This window comes from Cherax quadricarinatus, chromosome 50, assembly GCF_038502225.1.
Source record: "Cherax quadricarinatus isolate ZL_2023a chromosome 50, ASM3850222v1, whole genome shotgun sequence".
Lineage (NCBI taxonomy): Eukaryota > Metazoa > Arthropoda > Malacostraca > Decapoda > Parastacidae > Cherax > Cherax quadricarinatus.
In genome coordinates this window covers 28,403,877-28,421,309 of record NC_091341.1, presented here as the reverse complement: position 1 = coordinate 28,421,309, position 17,433 = coordinate 28,403,877, and the positions used below count along the sequence as shown (strand labels likewise).

General features: G+C 43.4%; 1 protein-coding gene across 1 annotated transcript in view; it reads left to right on the top strand.

Annotated features, from left to right (window-relative positions):
* Nucleotides 1-1,230: 1,230 nt before the first annotated feature.
* LOC128695245 (alpha-mannosidase 2C1-like) overlaps nucleotides 1,231-17,433 on the top strand; it is a 157,103-nt gene continuing 140,900 nt past the window's right edge. Inside the window, exon 1 of the mRNA XM_070095363.1 lies at nucleotides 1,231-1,287. The gene's annotated coding sequence lies outside the window, so the exon portion shown is untranslated. The remainder of the gene's footprint in view (nucleotides 1,288-17,433) is intronic.

Below are 17,433 nucleotides of genomic sequence, written 5' to 3'. Positions count from 1 at the left end.
GATGAGCAGACTTAGTTTATCTAGATCTTCTTTAGGAAGGGCTCCCAAGAAGTTTTCGAAAGTCTTAAACCAGTGCTTCCATTCCTGAGCAGCCGTTGATAAGCTGGGGTCACAGTCTAGCCTCTCAGGTTTCAGTAAACGCTCCATGTTGTGATGTAGTCTAGCGCAGGATCACCACCAGGTAGCCCAGGATTCTATGTTCAATAAATTGTTGTGATAGAAACACAGGCCTTATCTCTAGGCTTTATTGAACATAGAATCTTCATAGTACTTCTGCAACAACAAAATATAATGACTAGTACATCTAATAATGGCTTCTACAGGGATGGTGATGTCTTGCATATGTCAAGAGAAAAGTTATAACTACAGGCCACATATTTAAACTCACCATGTAATCTGCATCGCTGATAAATGGATAAAGTAGGAGAGAATCACACACCATGTGTTGGTGCCCATGACACACACCAAACTGTTGTTGTTGTTAAGGGCCCCTAGAGGTGGTGCAGTATTATCCTGCTGCTGCTCCCCACAGGACCAGTATCACTACAGATACATCATTTTTACAATTTTAACATTAGCACCATACCTGGGATGAAAACCTGCCACAACTCTAAGTGCTCTCAGCCTTTCTTTGTATTGGCGACAAAGTCTCGTTAACAATTCCTCAAAATATTCCCTCCATCTTCCCAATACCTCAATTACTGGGAGCGCTTGAGGTTTCTAAACCTGTATTCCCTGGAACGCAGGAGGGAGAGATACATGATTATATACACCTGGAAAATCCTAGAGGGACTAGTACCGAACTTGCACACGAAAATCACTCACTACGAAAGCAAAAGACTTGGCAGACGATGCACCATCCCCCCAATGAAAAGCAGGGGTGTCACTAGCACGTTAAGAGACCATACAATAAGTGTCAGGGGCCCGAGACTGTTCAACTGCCTCCCAGCACACATAAGGGGGATTACCAACAGACCCCTGGCAGTCTTCAAGCTGGCACTGGACAAGCACCTAAAGTCAGTTCCTGATCAGCCGGGCTGTGGCTCGTACGTTGGTTTGCGTGCAGCCAGCAGCAACAGCCTGGTTGATCAGGCGCTGATCCACTAGGAGGCCTGGTCACAGACCGGGCCGCGGGGGCATTGACCCCCGAAACTCTCTCCAGGTAAACTCCAGGTAATACCTCTAACTCTCCATTTAATAACTCCCCGCGTGCTGAAGCCGCAGTCAGTCAGCGCGCCCGGACACGCTTGCCAGTGTAAACAAACCTCGCGCGGCGGCTCTCGGAGAGTTAGTCACAATTTCTCACCCATTTTACCTTCGCTGAGTTATTCGTTCTTCCCATGCCTATCCTGATAATTTTTCCTACATCATTGAAGCCCCATAGCAGTCTACAATTGCTACGAGGCGCGTAGTATTACCAGTACATCACTGAAAGTTGCAGCACCTTCAGCACCTCTTACCTACACATAAAGTTAAGTAAACAGTGACTTACCTAGCATTTCCTAATAATTGTGACATTATTTAACTGTCCATCACCAATACAGTCATCGCTGAAGCCATACTTTCAGTGAATTGTTCAGTTTCAGTTATCAGTGCACACTTTCAACATTTTGCCATTTATCAACAGACTTCTTACATTTTCTACATTTATTTTGCACATTTTAGTCCAGCACATTATTCTTCATCTTGCACCTCAGTTCTCATTGACTTAAATTGTTCAGTGTTAATCATTTATACAGTTTTCTTTCATATACAGTTTGGAAGTAATTCCTGTGTGCTGTTTTGTTAGTTGCAGCTGCAAGTTAGCAACAGATTGTTGACAACTCTGCACAGTTTTGTTTGTTAGTGTGTTTTAAAGTATAATTTTCAAGTTCTTAAGAGTCAGAGTGTTTATTCAACCTGTAGTGATACAATCTGTGCCTAGCCAGGTAGCCACTTCAAATTTTCTCCTGTGTCCCCATTTATTTGCTCCACATCTATGTTTATCTGTACCTTTTCACCAATGCGTATTGCATTTTGCTATTGTTTATGCCCTTGTCATTGAGTGCATTTTTGGGAAACTGCTAACACCAGTGTACACCCTGCTAACACCAGTGTACACCCTGCTAACACCAGTGTACACCCTGCTAACACCAGTGTACACCCTGCTAACACCAGTGTACACCCTGCTAACACCAGTGTACACCCTGCTAACACCAGTGTACACCCTGCTAACACCAGTGTACACCCTGCTAACACCAGTGTACACCCTGCTAACACCAGCGTACACCCTGCTAACACCAGTGTACACCCTGCTAACACCAGTGTACACCCTGCTAACACCAGTGTACACCCTGCTAACACCAGTGTACACCCTGCTAACACCAGCATACACCCTGCTAACACCAGTGTACACCCTGCTAACACCAGTGTACACCCTGCTAACACCAGCGTACACCCTGCTAACACCAGCGTACACCCTGCTAACACCAGTGTACACCCTGCTAACACCAGTGTACACCCTGCTAACACCAGTGTACACCCGGCTAACACCAGTGTACACCCTGCTAACACCAGTGTACACCCGGCTAACACCAGTGTACACCCTGCTAACACCAGTGTACACCCTGCTAACACCAGTTTACACCCTGCTAACACCAGTTAACCATTGCCCTTATTATTGAATTTGATAATTTGCATTTTATTAATTTTATTTTATATGCAATATAGCATTTCTTGATACAGTGAATTTCTATGATTTTTTGGTAATATTCCATACTCTGATATCATTGTTGTCACCCTCAAGGTGAATTATTTTTTTTTTGCATTCCAAATTGCAACTGCCAGCACCTGCAACCTTTTGCTGTGTATTGAGAAACCTTGCAGCACAGTTCAGTATTGTGTAATACCTGATTTATTTTAACTTTGTGCAACTTTTGCTACCAGTTCTTACAGTTCTACTTATCATAAATTTTGTTGCCAGTCTACTGATGCAATTGCTAAATAACCTTAGCATCATTTTATGTACTCCCCTGTAGTTCATTCACTTGCATACAATTTTAATTTTGTGTTTCAGAGTGTACTACTATTTTTTTTGTTGTTGATTTGCTCAAAATATTTCAGTCACTAAGCAGTTTACCTAGCACCATGGTGCTGTGTTCTCTCTGACTCTGTGTTGAGTTGTAGCCCAGTGCATACCATTTCTTGCTTTGATCTGCTTACCTTCTTTGTGATCTGCTTGCGTTTGAACAGTTGACGTCATGATTCACACGCAGTGGCTGTCACGTTAGTCCAGTTCCTGCCGACGCCAATGGTGCCTCAGCTGTTGTGACCACATGGCAGGAGGGCAAAGCCCTCCTGATGGTTGGTCAAGCCGTGGCTCGAGTCTCGACCACAAGTAGGTTGGCTAATCATCCATATTCGACCCTTCTTTTTGACGGGCGTTCAAATAGGTTAGAGCCATGGCTGCAGTCAGTCGAGACGACCGTTAAGGCTCAATACGATAGCCCCTCTGCTATTGCAGCAGTGGATCTCGCCCTAGAAAATGTACAGAGAACCTTCATGGCACGCGTAATGGAGATAAAACACCTCAATTACTGGGAGCGCTTGAAGTTCCTGAACCTGTACTCCCTGGAATGCAGACGGGAGAGATAAATGATTATGCACACCTGGAAAATCCTAGAGGGACTAGTACCAAACTTGCACATGAAAATCACTTGCTACGAAAGCAAAAGACTCGGCAGACGATGCAACATCTCCCCAATGAAAAGCAGGGGTGTCACTAGCACGTTAAGAGACAACATAGTAAGTGTTTGTGAGATTCAGTCTTCGAATGCGCTTAAGGAGGAATTTAGACGCTATTTTCAGCGTAGTCGTCAGTGCCACTACCTTGAGATTTTAACCAGCCTCTTGATAGAGTGTCAGTACAGGCACAAAAGCCCCCTGGCTTGTATTTGCCATTTTGAGTAAGCTGCTAAAGATTTCGGTGATGCGATACATTCTACTAAGTGGGTGACTGACGATGATAGTATCAAGGTAAAAGACATCATCCCGATGCTCGCCATAGGCATCATGCGGAGGGATGCTCCCACCTAGTCTCCAGGGGGCCATTGATACATTAGGGCTCGGCCCCAGGCACACAGTCCTGGGTGCATATGATGCCATCGATGCCGTCAAGCCACCTGCCGAGAAAGGCAAGGTTTGCCGCTTTGCTGATGATCCCTTGCCGGTCCTTCCGGCATCAACCACAGCGATGCCACAGGCAAAGCAGGAGGTCACTTTCGCCGCAGCTGTCAGACAGCCAGTCCTCAAGGTTACCAAACCCAGTACTACTAACAATAGGCCGAATACAAATAGTGATTCTAGTAAGAACAGTTGGTCTAAAACAAAGAAACTCTCACTGACTTCCAGGACCAAGGTAAAACATCACCAGCACACACCACCTCCAGCTCCACCTGCTAAGTGCATGGTGACTTGCTTTAATTGCGGCAAATGCAGGCATTACCGATCCGAATGTTACAAACCTAAGTCCCTGCGAGGTAACCGTCACCGTCCCCACGAACAGTATCGAGAAGGAGTTTGCATGTACCATAACACTTCAGGTCATACCTCTAATGAGTGCTACAAGCTGCGAAGTATGCTGTTAGCACAGCAGGGCAAGCATTCATTGCACAGAGCACATGCTAGCAGGAGCCCTTCCACTAGTTCAGGGGAAGAGGCGCATCTGAGAAATCAGCAAAGGAAGTAGTAACCCTGTCGGAGTTGCTGTATTCCGCCCCTGTCTGCAATGCGTTCGCCGCCCTGGGCAGTGATATGCTTGCCGACAGTGTGGAAACAGCACCCTGACGTTGTTGCCGAGACTTATACCATACCTTCCAGGTCAAGCCTCGCCAACAAGCATTGAGCCCCTCGCAGCCATGACTCCAGGGATTTCATCGGCCTGTCATGCTTTCACGTTCAGTATGACAACCGGTGTGGACTGCTCGTTGAGTCTACTGTTCACCGTAAGCCTGTTCAGCTTTTCCTCGATACAGGTTCAGTGGTTAACATCGTTCGTTCCACTCTCTTCCATGACATCGGCCTTCATGTGGCCATGTTGACAGAGCTGTCTTTCATTCAGACCTTGAGAGGAGTCTCAGGTAGTCCTCTGATGGTTCGTGGATGTATAACGTTAGAATTTGTTGTCTGGAGTCACAAGCTGTCTGCAAAATTCTTAGTCGTTGATGATATTGTTGTCCCTGGCGACCTGCTTATTGGGTTTAAGACTATGGCAGACCTTAGGATCCGCTTAGATCCAGCTGAGTGGAAAGCAGATTTCAATGGAGTGGATGTGTCCTGGGGCGTACGCTTAGGATCCACTACGTGCTACTCTGTCTCGGAGTATTACCTGGAGTTTACCTGGAGAGAGTTTCGGGGGTCAACGCCCCCGCGGCCCGGTCTGTGACCAGGCCTCCTGGTGGATCAGCGCCTGATCAACCAGGCTGTTGCTGCTGGCTGCACGCAAACCAACGTACGAGCCACAGCCCGGCTGATCAGGAACTGTCTTTAGGTGCTTGTCCAGTGCCAGCTTGAAGACTGCCAGGGGTCTGTTGGTAATCCCCCTTATGTGTGCTGGGAGGCAGTTGAACAGTCTCGGGCCCCTGACACTTATTGTATGGTCTCTTAACGTGCTAGTGACACCCCTGCTTTTCATTGGGGGGATGGTGCATCGTCTGCCAAGTCTTTTGCTTTCGTAGTGAGTGATTTTCGTGTGCAAGTTTGGTACTAGTCCCTCTAGGATTTTCCAGGTGTATATAATCATGTATCTCTCCCTCCTGCGTTCCAGGGAATACAGGTTTAGAAACCTCAAGCGCTCCCAGCTTCTGGAATCGTTGGAAACCGATGGTTTCTGTAGCACATTTTCCCCAAGGTCGGCCTCTTGTCCTGATCAACCTCATAAGAGAGCTTGTTTCTCATCACCTCCTGGCCATCAGCACTTAGTTACCAGTGAAACCCACATTGGGGATGCCCAGTCTAACCTTCACTCTAACTCTAGCGTTGATGTAGAGAACAGCAGTTGTCAAGCCACAGTCTCCCTGTCGGCAGGCAACTGTCTGACTCATGTCATGGCATCAACGAGCAGAGTTACCGCTTATACAAAGTATGACATCACTTTGTCAGCTAACTCGCTCACTCCTGTTATGGTGTACGTGAGCAGAGCTTTTGAAGGAGATCATGTGCTGGTCAACAATGACACGTGCAGAGTCAAGGGCCTCTCCCTTGAACCGTCCTTGCACACAGTGCAATGTGGTAAGTTGCAAGTCCTGGTTGTCAACATACACTGTCGAGAATTTCCCCTGCGGAAGGATACCTCACTTGTCGATCTTGTCAGATTCCCTCTCCTGTTGAGACTGGAGGGTGAAGTCTGAGCTGACCTCCTCATAAGTGCAGTTCTCCCAGGTGAGTCTGCTGCTGACTCTTCCGACACCCGGCCAGTGCAGGAAGATGATCTAGCTATGACAGACTATCCTGAAGAGGTTCCAAAACTTCTCCAGGTTCTCAATTGTGCATGTTCTGCAGTCGCATTACAGTGGACCCCCGCATACCGTACGCATCGCATAACGTTCAATCCGCATACCGCTCGCTTTTATCGCAAAAATTTTGCCTCGCATACCACTCAAAAACCCGCTCACCGTTCTTCGTCCGAGACGCGTCCAATGTGCGCCCTTAGCCAGCCTCACATGTGCCGCCGGTGGCATTGTTTACCAGCCAGCCTCCGCGGTAACATCCAAGCATGCAATCAGAACATTTCGTATTATTACAGTGTTTTTGGCGATTTTATCTGCAAAATAAGTGACCATGGGCCCCAAGGAAGCTTCTAGTGCCAACCCTACAGCAATAAGGGTGAGAATTACTATAGAGATGAAGAAAAAGATTATTGATAAGTATGAAAGTGGAGTGCGTGTCTCCGAGCTGGCCAGGTTGTATAATAAACCCCAATCAACCATCGCTACTATTGGTGGTACAGCTACTGCTGCTGCTGCTGCTGCTGTACCACCATCAGCTGCTGCTGCTGCTGCACTGTCAGCTGCTGCTGCTGTAGCACCGTCAGCTGCTGCTGCTGCTGCTGCTGTACCACCGTCAGCTGCTGCTCCTGCTGTAGTACCGTCTGCTGCTGCTGTAGCATCGTCTGCTGCTGCTGTAGCATCGTCTGCTGCTGCTGTAGCACTGTCAGCTGCTGCTGCTGTTGTACCACCGTCAGCTGCTGCTGCTGCTGTAGTACCGTCTGCTGCTGCTGTAGCATCGTCTGCTGCTCCTGTAGCATCGTCTGCTGCTGCTGTAGCATCGTCTGCTGCTGCTGTAGCACTGTCAGCTGCTGCTGCTGCTGCTGCTGCTGTAGCACTGTTGTTGGTGTGGCTTATTGAGAATACCAAGAAACAATTAACCCCAGAGGATTTGCCACCAAGGATAACCCAAAAAAGTCAGTGTCATCGAAGACTGTCTAACTTATTTCCATTGGGGTCCTTAACCCTTTGAGGGTTTTCGTCGTACTAGTACGTCTTACGCGTAGGGGTTTTTGACGTACTAGTACTCATAAATTCTAGCGGCCTCAAATCTAGTGGGAGAAAGCTGGTAGGCCTTCATATGAAAGAATGGGTCTATGTGGTCAGTGTGCACAGTCTAAAAAAAATCCTGCAGCACACAGTGCATAATGAGAAAAAAAAAACTTTGACCATTTTTTTTTAATAAATCAGCGACTTTGCAGTGTATTTTCGTATGGTATTTATTGTTGTATTCTAGTTTTCTTGGTCTCATTTTATAGAATGGAAGACATATTACTGAAATTGAGATGATTTTGACTGGTTTTACAATGAAAGGTGCCTTGAAATTGAGCTCAAAGTAGCAGAAATGTTCGATTTTTACCAAACTTCAAAAGTAAACAAATCGTGCCAAGCGTGCAATACACGTCAACTGGTGGGTCTAATATTCTTTCACAAGTGCACCAATAATATTTATACCATTTTTTACACTAATGCAGTAGTCTGCATAACAGTAAATCTTATATTTTTTGTGAGAATAAAAATTCAAAGTGGAAAGCAAAAGAATATAAGAGGGGCCTTGAGACGTGACTAATGACTAGAGGAAATGTCATTTTAGTGCCAGGAATGTCTTTCTTGTTTATTCTGGACCCTATTCCGAAATTGGCATCTTTTGAAATTTGTGTGAAATTGGCAAAATTGCTAAATTCTGACCACTGTACTGGATAGTTGAATTTATAAATGGGTGGTTTCTTGCACCCATTCGATAAAAAAAATGGAGTTCTAGCGAAATATTCATGTTTTTTGTCGACTAGTACAGTGAAATTGGCCGAAAATGGGGCTCAAAGTGGGCAAAATCGCCGATGCGTAAACATCGCCGAGACCGCTAACTTTGCGAGAGCATAATTCCGTAAGTTTTCTATCAAATTTCAAACTTTTGGTGTCTTTATGATCGGGAAAAGATTCTCTGTCTTTTCATAAGAGAAAATAATTTTTTTTTTTTTTAAATTTGGCCGACCCTGAGAACGAGTTTCGGAGAGGGCCTGTCGACCCTCAAAGGGTTAATCTTGTCTCCCAGGATGCAACCCACACCAGTCGACTAACACCCAGGTGAACAGGGAAAAATGCCTGGAACTAGTGCTCATATTGGTGAATTTAAAGCCAGCAAAGGTTGGTTTGAGAGATTTAAGAATCATAGTGGCATACACAGTGTGATAAGGCCTGTTCTGGAAGAAAATGCCAAACAGGACCTACAGTACTCAGGAGGAAAAGGCACTCCCAGGACACAGTGTCTCATCAGTCATTGCTGCATCTTCAATAAAGGTAAGTGTCATTTATTCTTCATTTAGTAGAGTAGTACATGCACAATATATATTGTGCATGTACTACTCTACTAGTGTGCATGTATCCTTCTCTTTGTGTGTAGGAAAATGTATATTTCATGTGGTAAAAATTTTTTTTTTCATACTTTTGGGTGTCTTGCACGGATTAATTTGATTTCCATTATTTCTTATGGGGAAAATTCATTCGCATACCGATCATTTCGCATAACAATGAGCCCTCTTGCACGGATTAAAGTCGCTATGCGGGGGTCCACTGTAGATGGTGAGTCCATGGGTTTGACCCCACTTATTTCTCACCGTATTCCGCTTGACAAAGGTGCTAAACCCACTTATGTACCTGTGTATCGCCTGCCGCATGCGCAAAGAGTTTTCGCTGAAGAACTCATTACAAGGATGCTCCATGATGGAGTTATTGAGGAGTCCAATTCCCCGTGGAATGCTCCTCTCATCCTGGTTCCCAGAAAAGATGGAACCTGATGCCCTGTTATCAATTACAGGAAACTGAATGCGTGTACAATCCCAGACTGATTTCCGTTGCTAGTTCTGAACAACCTGTTGCAGAACATCGGTGATAATAAGGTCTTTTTGACTCGTGATCTTCAAGGGTTTTGGCAGATCCCCTTCGATGACCAGAGCAAAGAGTTGACAGCTTTCTCTATGCCAATTGGTCATTACCAGTTCAGGAGGATGCCCTTTGGCTTGTGCGGAAGCTCGAGCATGTTCAGCCGTTTGATGACAATTTTCCATACTCTCCTAGGTGGCACACTCATGGTCTACCTAGATGATCTCAGTCGTGTCGCAAGATGTCTCGACACATCTCGAGAAACTTGACAGGGTATTGGACAAACTAGCTCAGGCTAACCTTAACCCTTTGACTGTCGCGGCCGTATATATACGTCTTACGAGGTACCGTGTTTGACGTATATATACTCTTAAATTCTAGCGGCTTCAAATCAAGCAGGAGAAAGCTGGTAAGCCCACATGTGAGAGAATGGGTCTGTGTGGTCAGTGTGCACCATATAAAAAAAATCCTGGAGCACGCAGTGCATAATGAGAAAAAAAAACTCCGACCTTTTTTTTTTAATTAAAATGCCGACTTTGTGGTCTATTTTCGTATAGTATTTATGGTTGTATTCTCGTTTTCTTGGTCTCATTTGATAGAATGGAAAACATATTATAGAAATAGAGGTGATTTTCATTGATTTTACTATAAAAAGAACCTAGAAATGGAGCTCAAAGTAGGGGAAATGTTTGATTTTTGCCAATGTTCAAAAGTAAACAAATGATGCCATTGTCCAATAAATGTCCAACTAGCCATTCTAATATGCAGTCATGAATGGGTTGATGTTATTTTTACAATTATTGCAGTATTGCAGTAGTCTGCATAATAGTAAGTCTTCTATTTTTTGTTTGAATAAAAATTCAAAATAGAAAGCAAGAGTAATATCAGAGGGGCCTGGAGACATGACTGATGAGCAAAGAAAATGTTATTTTAGAGCCAGGAATGTCTGCATTGTTCATTCTGGACCTTATTTCGAAATTGTCATGTTTTTTAGTTTTCGTGAAATTGGCCAAATTGCAAATTTCTGACCACATTATTAGGTAGTTGAAATCGGTAAATGGGCAGTTTCTTGTACTCAATCGATAGAAAAAATGGAGTTCTAAAGAAATAGCTATGAGTTTGGTCGACTGGAACAAAGGAATTAGCCGAAAATAGGGCTCAAAGTGGGCGAAATCGCCGATTTGTAAACAGCGCCGAGGTCGCTAACTTCGCGAGAGCATAATTCCGTCAGTTTTCCATCAAATTTCGTTTTTTTGGTGTCATTACAATCGGGAAAAGATTCTCTATCATTTCATAAGAAAAATTTTTTTTTTTTTTTTTTTAAATTTTGCGACACCAGGAGACACCTCAGGATTGGGGGTTGCGACAGTCAAAGCTCTCCAAATGTCAGTTCCTCCAGAAGGAAATAAAATTTCTGGGTCATGTAGTGACTTGGAATGGCATGAAGACAGACGAGTCTAAAATCTCGTCCGTGCAGAAATTCTCTAGACCTATGACGGCAGATGCAGTCCGTTCCTTCATAGGCCTGGTAGGTTTCTACCGCACCTTCATCGCCAGTTTATCCACCATCACTGCACCCATGACACACTTACTCAAGAAGGACGCCCCTTTTGAGTGGACGTGTGATCAAGAATGAGCTTTTGTTACCCTTAAGAACAAGTTAACATCAGCCCCAGTCCTTAGATTCCCCGATTTCACCAAGGCATTTACCTTGATGACAGATGCCAGCAAAGTTAGCATTGGTGCAGTCTTGTCACAGGAATCTAATGGTAAGCAACAGCCTATTGCCTATGCTAGCTGTGTCCTTACTAACGTGGAAGTCAATTACTCAGTGACACAGCTAGAAGCTTTAGCCATTGTATGGGCCTTGAGTCATTTTTGGGATATCATCTACCATTACCCTTTCAAGATTTTCATGGATCATCAACCTTTATTGGCCCTTTTTGCTAATAAGAACCTCTCGGGAAAGCATGCTTGGTGGTCCCTCACGTTCAGCGACTACAACCTCGAAATTTGCTATGTCCCGTGTAAGCAAAATATTGTAGCTGATACCCTGTCAAGGCGTATAGCATTCATGAGCGTTGACAACTCATTTTCTGTTGAGGATCTTGAGAGAGCCCAACGGCAGGACCCTGTGTGGTCACCAGTCCTTCGTTCCCTGACCAAGGAGGACGTTGACTTACATGTCAAGTCTCCCATTCCACTGAAGGATTTGGTGGTCAACCAAGGAGTACTGTGCCGTGTTGCACAGCTGGTGGACCCCGGCAGAACCATGTACCAACTGGTGATACCGGAGTCCTTGGTACCATCTACTCTCAGGTTGATCCACGTCCCAGGTGCAGTGCACCCCAGGAAGGACCACAACATCAGACAGTCACGAATGAAATATTTCTGGCCTAAGTTGGCAGCGGATATTGCCAAGCACGTACACCAGTGTGTTGTTTGTCTACAGCACAAGGGTACCATTACAGGTCCTAATCCCATTCTAAAGTATCCCATTACAAAGGAACCCTGGGAGAGAACTTCTGTTGAACTGTTGATGAACTTCTTGACCTCAGAGAAGGGAAATAAGCACCTGCTTGTAATGGTAGATAACTTGACGCGGTACAGTGAATTAGTACCCATTCCTGACAAAACTGCCGAGACTGTTGCAAATGCTTTCCGTGAGCGTGTTGCTCTCCATCATACCTGCCCATGTGTCCTTCTGTTGGACAATGGGTCTGAGTTCATAAATGCCATAATGCAGGATCTTTGCTCCAGATTTAACATTCACCAAGCGCCAGTAGCTCCATGCCACCCTGAGAGTAATGGCCTTGCTGAACGTACAAATCGCAAAGTCCTGGAGGTGCTCAGGGTAACCAAGTTGTACTACATGGGATGAGGCTATCCCGGATGTTCAGTGTACATTTAACTCTTCCCTCAACAGCTCGATCGGTGAGACACCTCATTTTGCTTTGTATGGCTATGACAAGCGCTTACCGTACGAAATTCTGTTTGCTCCGCCTCGACCTACTTACGACACTGATAACCCCAGTGTAGTTAAGATGCGGACCACATAGCTTGTTTTCCAGCGGGTATGAGAGAGCCTTATGAAAGCTACTGATAGGTTCACGTCTGATCGCAATGCACTCGCCAAGGAAAGCAAAGTGGAACCAGGTTGCAAAGTTATGTTGCTCAACCCGGCGCAGACCCCAGGTATGCATAAACTTGTTCCCAAATTCGTTGGTCCTTACTGTGTCCTCTCACAGCTCTGTGGCAATAAGTTCGAGGTGAGGGAGATTGCTACTGGAACTATCAAAGAAGCCCACCTTGACCACATGAAGTATATGGACCATGTGCAAGCCAAAGCAGAGCTGGAGTCGTGTGCATTGCAAAGCCACAATCAGACTCATGCTAGGGACAACCCGTCTACTTCTTCACCCACTACTACTGTTACTGATGACAGCCCAGTAAGGCTTCTTACTTATTGCCAGAGACCCAGGACAACAGTACATTTCTGTGACATTGATGTACTTACTGACTTGTCTGACTCCTACGCTAGCTTTGCTAATTGTCTGCTTGCAGAAATGGGTATAAATGCACACACATTGTATAGTTAGTTGATAACGGAGTCAGGGTGGACAACATCATGTAAATATGTAAATAATTTTAGAAGGGTACCCAGAATATAATGAATTCCATGGAAATAGTGTTATTGTAGGTATGTGCAATCAGTGTCTCTTTTAAACCCTGTATTAAGATCAGGGCAGTGCCGCCCTTTGAGTCGTATGTCACACCTTAGGAAATGCTACCGGCAGTCATTGTTTACAGATGTGAGGGTGCAACAGCATTCGTGGATGAGTAGTCAAGCCTGATGTTCAGCCCTGCAGACAATCTGTATATAGAAGATTTTAGTTCCAGTGCTGATGTCTCTTGGCTCTGTCCTCAATAAAGCTGTGCAGGCTCGCCAGTTTTTCTCTTCACACAGGATGGGAGAGTTTTTTTTGCTTGTTGCATTTTATGTCCATTTTTGATTTACGAGTGAGCGAAAGCCAGTCCTTCCCTGGGGTAGCTATTGTAAGTAATTCTTTCACACCATCGGGCCCACCAGTATTGTCACATCAGGACGACATGAGGTGCGTGGCTGAGCAAATGTAGAGAGCCATTTCTATCTCCTAGTTTCATATTCCGCGGCACTCCGGTGCTGGCCTCTCTAGGCCTGCCTAGGTCAGTGGGACGCTGGGCCCACTCTCTCTCACTTAACAGCCTACCCTCTCGGGTTCAACTGCTCCCCTCCGTGGACTGGCTATCAGTCATTCCCTCACTGTGCCTGTTGTGTACTCGCTCCATTCCAATTAAAGCCAAACTAGTCCATGGCCGTATCTTTGCTACATACGCTACCTCCTTTGGCACTAAACTGCTGTTCAACAGAATGAACAGTAATAACATTATCTGGAGAGAGTTCCGGGGGTCAACGCCCCCACAGCCCGGTCTGTGACCAGGCGTCACGGTGGATCAGGGTCTGATCAGCCAGGCTGTTATTGCTGGCTGCACGCAATCCAACATACGACCCACAGCCCGGCTGGTCAGGTACCGACTTTAGGTGCTCATCCAGTGCCTGCTTGAAGACAGCCAGGGGTTTATTGGTAATCCCCCATATGTGTGCTGGGAGGCAGTTGAACAGTCTTAGGCCTCTCACACTTATTGTGTTGTCTCTTAATGTGCTAGTGACACCCCTGCTTTTCATTGGGGGGATGCTGCATCATCTGCTGAGTCTTTTGCTTTCATAGGGAGTGATTTTCGTATGTAAGTTTGGTATTAGTCCCTGTAGGATTTTCCAGTTGTATATAATAACGTATCTCTCCCACCTGCATTCCAGGGAATACAGGTTCAGGAACTTCAAGCGCTCCCAGTAATTGAGGTGTTTTATCTCAGTTATGCGCGCCGTGAAGGTTCTCTGTACATTTTCTAGGTCAGCAATTTCACCTGTCTTGAAAGGTGCTGTGAGTGTGCAGCAATATTCCAGCCTAGATAGAACAAGCAACCTGAAGAGTGTCATCATGGGCTTGGCATCCTTAGTTTTAAAGGTTCTCATTATCCATCCTGTCAATTTTCTAGCAGATGCTATTGATACAATGTTATGGTCCTTGAAGGTGAGATCCTCTGACATGATCACTCCCAGGTCTTTGACGTTAGTTTTTCGCTCTATTGTGTGGCTGGAATTTGTTTTATATTCTGATGAAGTTTTAATTTCCTCACATTTATCATATTGCAGTAATTGAAATTTCTCATCGTTGAACTTCTTATTGTTTTCTGCAGTCCATTGAAAGATTTAGTTGATGTCCGCCTGGAGCCTTGCAGTGTCTGCAGTGGAAGACACTGTCATGCAGTTTCGGGTGTCATCTGCAAAGGAAGACACGGTGCTGTGGCTTGCATCCCTGTCTGTCAGATATGAGGTTGAGAAACAAGATGGGAGCGAGTACTGTGCCTTGCGGAACAGAGCTTTTCACCATAGCCGACTCAGACTTTACTCCGTTTACTACTTCTATTTGTGTTCTGTTTGTGAGGAAATTATAGATCCATCTACCAACTTTTCCTGTTATTCCTTTAGCACGCATTTTGTGCGCTATTACGGCATGGTTACACTTGTCGAAGGCTTTTGCAAAGTCTGTGTATATTTAGTGGATAAAAAAGGCTTCAAGGAAGAATATTTTGATTTCTTCCTGAAGCCGTCTGAATATTTCACTTTCCCTACCACCCCATCTTTTCATTCTTTTTTACCAATAGGTATATTTTATTACATAATATGGTACAGAAGATTTAAGAGATGCATATATATATATATATATATATATATATATATATATATATATATATATATATATATATATATATATATATATATATATATATATATACAGTGGACCCCCGCATAACGATTACCTCCGAATGTGACCAATTATGTAAGTGTATTTATGTAAGTGCGTTTGTATGTGTATGTTTGGGGGTCTGAAATGGACTAATCTACTTCACAATATTTCTTATGGGAACAAATTCGGTCAGTACTGGCACCTGAACATACTTCTGGAGTGAAAAAATATCGTTAACCGGGGGTCCACTGTATATATATATATATATATATATATATATATATATATATATATATATATATATATATATATATATATATATATATATATATATATATATATATACACACATACATACATACATACATACATGTAATGTCGTGCCGAATATGTAAAACTTGCGATCTTGGCATAAATGGCAATGTTCATCTTGCCATATAAGACAAGCGAAAATTTGTTTATGCAATAATTTCACAGAAATCATTCTGAACCTAACGGAAATAATATACGTATTTCATTGCTTTTGTTTATTATTAAATTATTGTAAACGTATCTAAAATATATTTAGTTGGATAAGGCTAAAATAAATTGCACTTGTTATGATAAGGTTAGGTGAGTTTTCTAAGATTCTTTTGGTGCAAAATTATAAATTTTTACATTAACATTAACCCTTTGAGGGTCGACAGGCCCTCTCCGAAACTCGTTCTCAGGGTCGGCCAAATTTAAAAAAAAAAAAAATTATTTTCTCTTATGAAAAGATAGAGAATCTTTTCCCGATCATAACGACACCAAAAGTTTGAAATTTGATAGAAAACTTACGGAATTATGCTCTCGCAAAGTTAGCGGTCTCGGCGATGTTTACGGATCGGCGATTTTGCCCACTTTGAGCCCCATTTTCGGCCAATTTCACTGTACTAGTCGACAAAAAACATGAATATTTCGCTAGAACTCCATTTTTTCTATCGAATGGGTGCAAGAAACCACCCATTTATAAATTCAACTATCCAGTACAGTGGTCAGAATTTAGCAATTTTGCCAATTTCACACAAATTTCAAAAGATGCCAATTTCGGAATAGGGTCCAGAATAAACAAGAAAGACATTCCTGGCACTAAAATGACATTTCCTCTAGTCATTAGTCACGTCTCAAGGCCCCTCTTATATTCTTTTGCTTTCCACTTTGAATTTTTATTCTCACAAAAAAATATAAGATTTACTGTTATGCAGACTACTGCATTAGTGTAAAAAATGGTATAAATATTATTGGTGCACTTGTGAAAGAATATTAGACTTACCAGTTGACGTGTATTGCACGCTTGGCACGATTTGTTTACTTTTGAAGTTTGGTAAAAATCGAACATTTCTGCTACTTTGAGCTCAATTTCAAGGCACCTTTCATTGTAAAACCAGTCAAAATCATCTCAATTTCAGTAATATGTCTTCCATTCTATAAAATGAGACCAAGAAAACTAGAATACAACAATAAATACCATACGAAAATACACTGCAAAGTCGCTGATTTATTAAAAAAAAATGGAAAAAGTTTTTTTTTTCTCATTATGCACTGTGTGCTGCAGGATTTTTTTTAGACTGTGCACACTGACCACATAGACCCATTCTTTCATATGAAGGCCTACCAGCTTTCTCCCACTAGATTTGAGGTCGCTAGAATTTATGAGTACTAGTACGTCAAAAACCCCTACGCGTAAGACGTACTAGTACGACGAAAACCCTCAAAGGGTTAATGAAAAAATATGTCTTTAAACGTAGAAGACAAAATTTTAGAAGGGACTTAATTTTAAGCGAGTTCTTGCTAATTGCCCAATTTTACCTACTAGGCATGATATATATATATATATATATATATATATATATATATATATATATATATATATATATATATATATATATATATATATATATATATATATATATATATATATATATATATATATGCATGCATGCATGCAAAACAACCACTCTGAAAGAATAGAGAAATTCCAAGCGCTTTCGTGACTACTCACATTATCAAGGAACTATGAAAGTGAAGCATCCAAGGAAGCTATATAAGGGGTCGGCCAGCACCTCACTATCAGATCCCACAACGGTTAAACACGTGACGCGCGGCGAGCCAACTTGGATAGGTCCTTTGCAAAACTCACCCCCAAGCTATTTATTTGTCCA